This window comes from Macaca fascicularis, chromosome 13 (genome assembly GCF_037993035.2).
Source record: "Macaca fascicularis isolate 582-1 chromosome 13, T2T-MFA8v1.1".
Classification (NCBI taxonomy): Eukaryota; Metazoa; Chordata; class Mammalia; order Primates; family Cercopithecidae; genus Macaca; species Macaca fascicularis.
In genome coordinates this window covers 106,155,485-106,161,484 of record NC_088387.1, presented here as the reverse complement: position 1 = coordinate 106,161,484, position 6,000 = coordinate 106,155,485, and positions in this window count along the sequence as shown.

The window sequence follows — 6,000 nt, the reverse complement described above, 5'->3', positions numbered from 1 at the left end:
GATAGTATTTACATTTTTACTATGAAAATATTGTTCACTGAAGAACCAAGTACTGTATGGAGTACCTCCCTTTTTAAATAGAATGTTTTTGTTTCTTTTGGAGCTAATAATTTCTTCATTTTTTTTCTCTTTTGACTTGAATAGTACTATGTACATATATATTTTTTTAAATTAAGGTTTGTTAATCATTTTCTTTTGCCAGTGCTTATACAAACAGACAATCTGCATTTTCCTAACTGTAAAACTCCCTCCCATCACGCTCCATCTTCTGCTCCGGTTCTGAATGACTGTTTTTTGAGCCTCATATGCAGCTGTCATCCTGGGATGTGGTAGACTGCTTGTTAAACGTAATCACTGCACCTTCTTGCATGGGGATTATATTTCTGTGTCCCATTGATATCTGACTTTGTCACGTAATTTGCTTTGGCCAATGAAAAGTAAGTAGAAGTGTAAGTAGTGTGTATCACTCTGGAGAAGGAACTTTAGAACCAGGGAATGGTTTATCATGGTCTCTTTAATTCTGTGCCATGACAGTTGTCAGTGTTTCAGATAAAGAATGCTACATCAAGTCAGATCTGGGGTAAAGAGGACAAGGAGCAGAGCTATAGCCAACCCACAGTTGACATGTAACAAGAAGACAGCCTCTGTAGTTGTATGCTACAGCCTGACCTAGCCTATCTTGTTTAGGCCACACAACTGATGATTGTAGCCTTTCTGCACCGGCAGTTGCTATGTTCTGAATGTTTGTGTCCCTCTATAACTTGTATGTTGAAATCTAATTCCCAATGCAATGGGGTTAAGAAGTGGGGCCCTTAGCAGGTGATTAGGTCATGAGGGCAGAGCTCTGATGAATGGGATTAGTGCCCTTATAAAAGGTCCAGGGGAGCTAGTTTGTCCCTTTCACCATGTGAATATACATAGAAGGCACCATCTATGAGGAATGGGCCCTCACAACACATTGAGTCTGTTGATGCCTTGATCTTGGACTTCTCAGCCTCCAGAACTGTGAGCAACAAATTTCTATTGTTTATAACTTCCCCAGTCTAAGGCATTTTGTTATCGCGGCCCAAACATACTAGGACAGCCAATCTGTTCCTAGCTTGCTTGCTTGCTTGCTTATTTATTGTTTAATCTATTGTTTTGGTAGAGTATAACCTATTCCAGCTTCCTAAGAAGTGGTGCACAGAACATAAAACTTGTGAATTCTTGCCTAAGTAAAATTTCCTTTCTTCTATCTTCACATTATTTAGCTAGTTTGGTTGGGTATAGTGGTCTATGTTAAAATTACTTTTAGAATTTTGAAGGTGTGGCTTCTTTGTTTTCTAACATTCTGTGTTGCTGTTAAGAAGTCTGATGCCATTTTGGTCCAATCCTTGGAAGAGAATTTTAATTTTTTTTCCATAGAGGCTTTAAATTTTTTTTCTTATCCCAATGTATTGAAATTTTACTCTGATATAACTTACTGTGGCTGTTTTCTCTTTTTTTCTCTGTATACTTTCAATCCTGGAACTGATGTTCTTTCCTTCTAGAAAATTTTTTTTAAAAAAATGATTATGTCTTTGATAATTTCTCCCCTCTGTTTTATCTTTCTGTAATTAGCATTAGTCAGACATTAGATATTCTGGATTGATCCTGATGTTTCATCTTTTCTTTCCCATGTTCCAACTCTTTGTTATTTAAAAAAAGGATGTTTGAAGATTCCTTATTTTCTGGTCTTTCTATTGAGTTTTCTATTTTAGCTGTGTTGTGTAATTCATAGGAATTTACGAGAGAATACAGAGGAGATGACTTTGGGGATTTAATTTATGACATTTAGATTTAAAATTTACATAAATTTTGAAATTACTGATGTTGGTGTCTTCCACTTCGCAATACCACCCTGGAGCTGACAGATGAGGATGACAGTTTCCAGAAAAGAAAATGAATTAAAGTAATAGCACGTCCTCCTAATTCCAGGTCAGCTTTTTTCCACCCCCAATGTTGTGCCTTTCCGTCTTATCGTAGCTGAAACTTCATTTCAATTCTAATAAAGGACACTTTATAAATTAGCTTCTAAATGGAAGGAAGCAATGCAGATTGGTTAGGGCATCAATGAAAAGCAGGCACTTGGCCAGGCACGGTGGTTCATACCTGTAATCCCAGCACTTTGGGAGGCCGAGGTGAGTGGATCACGAGGTCAGGAGATCGAGACCTTCCTGGCCAACATGGTGAAACCCTGTCTCTACTAAAGTACAAAAAACTAGCTGGGCATGGTGGTGCGCGCCTGTAGTCCCAGCTACTTGGGAGGCTGAGGCAGGGGAATTGCTTGAACCGGGGAGGCAGAGGTTGCAGTGAGCCAAGATCGCACCACTGCACTCCAGCCTGGCAACAGAGCAAGACTCCATCTCAAAAAAAAAAAAAAAAAAAAAAAAAAAGACAAAAGAAAAGCAGGCACTTATGTGATGGTGAGCTAGCATCACTTGGGGCTAAGATGAAAATCCTCACACGGAATCTGTCAAGTTGTTTCATCTTTCTAGAAGTTGGTTTCTTCATCTACAAATTGAGGAGGTGGGAATAGGTCACTGCTCTTCAAACTCTTGAAGTTCCATGGGGTGCCGAGGGCCTCAGGGGCTCGGGGAGGGGGCGGAATGAGGGAAAGGGAGGTAGGGCTCTGGGTCCTTGCTTGGTTTCACCTGAACAGTTCCACTTGGTCCCGTTTTATGTATTTGGTTTTCATGTAGACTTTTGTTGCTAAAAAAGGTTTTGTGACTAAATGTTTGGGAACCACTTGACCAAACTTCTGTAAGTTTTCTTTTGGCATTGTCCTTTTCCGGTACTCTGATTAGAGATGTTCTTTTAGGCTCTCAACTTTGACCGGCTGAAACTTAGAAGCCATCAAGCTCTCTGGCATTCCTATAAATTAGGATGCATGTGGAGATAATTACCATTCTGTAATTCTAAGCACTTGAATCCTGGTCAATTCTTTTTTTAATTATTTTACTTTATTTTATTTATTTACTTTTCTGAGATAGGGTCTGGCTCTGTAACCAAGGCTGGAGTGTAGTGGCATGATCTCTGCTCACTGCAACCTCTGCCTCCTGGGCTCAAGCGATCCTCCTACCTCAGCCTCCAGAGTAGTTGGGACTACAGGTACATGCCACCATGCCCGGCTAATTTTTGTATTTTTCATAGAGATGGGGGTTTTGCCATGTTGCCCAGGCTAGTCTTGAACTCCTGAGCTCAAGTGATCTGCCCACCTCAGCCTCCCAAAGTGCTGGGATTATGAATACTAGTTAATTCTTAAACTGTCTTTCAAATCAATTGTCTTACTGCAGACACTGTCACTCAATACGTATTATCAATGCCAAATTGATAATTTGGTGGGATTATCAAAGGATCTAGTTTGGTGGGAAACTAGATCCTGCCATTTTCCTGATTAGACAATAGAGACAGGCTAAAGCAGAGTCTTAGCTGTCATTCTGCTGTCGGGATCCTGCTTCCCTCCACGGAGAGTCAAAGTCTGGATGTCAGGCCAGATGGAGACACATGCTCAATACCTTTCATTCCCTTGGTTCTGGAGAGGGACAGAATAGACCAGCTTGTAGTCCCTTGCCCTTGGGAAGGAAACTGGTTTTCTGCTCTGTTCAATCATGTTTACTAATCATTAAAGGAAACAATAGATGTAGGCCAAATGCTGATATCAGATGAGGGGGTTGAGAGTGAGCAGATGAGTGTCGGAGCCTGGGATTAAGGAAGTCAAGGTCAGCAGTGGATCCCTCCGAGGCCCAGAGAAATGGCTTGTTCAGGGCACATCTGCTCTGAAAAGAGCCTAGTTACCTGGGGTGGGGGAGGCAGAGATTCGCTTCAAGATGTCTTAAAATTAGAATGCCCTTCCTAGAAAGCCCTTAGAGATTATGTGATTAAACCTCCTTATCTTACACATGGAAAAACTAAAACCTGTAGAAGGGACACCTCTTGCCTGCAGTCACCCACGATTCATGTTTTATTCCTCCCAGTCCACATTTGTGCAGTCCTCACATATCTCTGAACAGGGTACTTAAATTAGGTAACTGGCAAGGAACGAGGTTTTTTTGAGGAGGGAAGGTGAGGGGATTTTTTGACCTTTTGCCATCGCTGGAGAGGCAGAAGCCAACACACCATTAGTCAAACCCAGACCAAATTCATCATATTGTGAGACTCTAGACCCCACACCTGTCTAGGGACTGCAAAGAGCAGTCAGTGTATACAGGAATTCCCTCCTGCCTCCCCTGATTGTCAGCCCTCACCAGCCTAGGCCCATTGGTAAATTTATGTTGAGTTAAAAATACCACTACTACCACCAGCACATGCCAAATACACAGTCCTTGAAACACCTATGTACTGAAGCACCTACGTGGTGTTTAGCACTGATACAGTACCCTGCCCTTTCTGAGCCTGATAGTCTGGCTGTCTGATAGGAGCAGGGAACCCACAGATATCATCTACTTCTGTAAAATTCGTTCAATTAATGAGCATCCACCGAGAGAAGAAGGATCATTTTCAGCCTCCCTGACCACAGGCTTTGGTTTCAGGACAATGCAGATTGGGCAGCAGATCAAATAAAGCCGTCACCAGCCCATAGGACAGTCTCAAGGGGGTTAACTGTCCCTGTCCTCTACAATGGTTGCTGGGGAGCAATTTGCCCTTGAATCCTCCATACTGTCCCTAAATTGACAATTTCATTTCCTTCCAATCCCGCCCCCTGCCCTGAAGATCTGCTGAAGCTGCGAGTTCCATGTGAGAAGGCAGGAGGATAATAGGTGAGTTCCATCCATCCATCAGCCGTAATGGTCGGGGCCACTCCAGGCCTTTTGTCTGCTGCTTTCCCGGAGGATGCAGGCTAGGGACCTGGGGTATTTACACTGCCTTTGTGTGTGTGGTTTTTAAATCAGCCCTCTTGTTTACATCCCAGCCTTTACCCAGGCTGTTTACTACCTTTGGAGGGGGCAGGCCACTAAGTCAACATGCATTAAGACCCAACATCAAAATGTCATAATACGAATGAGCAGGATTCTGAAAGGCCAGGGACATTGGCTGCTCTGTTGGGTCCTGTTTAGTCTGAGGGTAATGAAGAGCTCACAGATGACCTGATTTCATTAAACTAGGTCAGACTCAGCTGAAAAGCGGCTATGACTCTCACCCAGTTACACGGCCAGCTCTTCCTCTCTCCCTGCCTCCCTCCGCCCCCACCCCCACCTCGGGGCTTGAATGCTTTCTGGGAATTAACGCTGAGTTTTGTCAATACAGTAGCTAAATCTCCATGGAATAATTGGACCTTTCCCTTCGGCTTCTGTTTGTGCAGTGGCGAGGCCAGGCATGGGAGAGAAGGGGGTGGACTTTAACGCAGGACGTATGATTCAGTTGTAGCAGTTTGCTTTTGAGCCAGACATTCTGAGTTACAGCATCTTATCTGAGGGCTGTATTGACGGAAGCAGCTGAACTGACTCAAAGAGGAGTTATCATGCAAACAAGGCTTTCAATGTGTCCTGGCTCACCAGCAACACACAGGCCCTCTGCATCTTCAGAAGGCTCCTGGTGGGGAGTAGGAAAGGGACCAGGCAGAGGGTGGAGGCAGGAAGGAGTGGTGTCCAAAGGCTGCTGAGGGAGGAGGCGTGGTCCTGCCCCTGTCCCTCCTTGCCAGGGAAAGACTGAGTCTGTGGTGGGCATTCCAGGCAGGCAGAATTCAGTTCATCCACATAGAAGAAAGCGTTTCTAACAATTAAATTGTCTGAAGATTGGATGGGCTGTCAGATGAGCTCACTTGTACTTTATTAAGCATCTACTATGTCTCAGACCTTATGCTGGGGACCTTGCTCTGAGCTCTGCAACATCTCAGTTCATAAGAGATGAGGAAACTGAGGTTTGGAAGTAAGTGACTCATGTAAGGTACCAAAACTAATATGAGGCAGATACAGGATTTGAACCCAGATCTTTCTATATCCATACTCCTTCCACTGTCTGCACTGCCCCCACCTCTTGTTC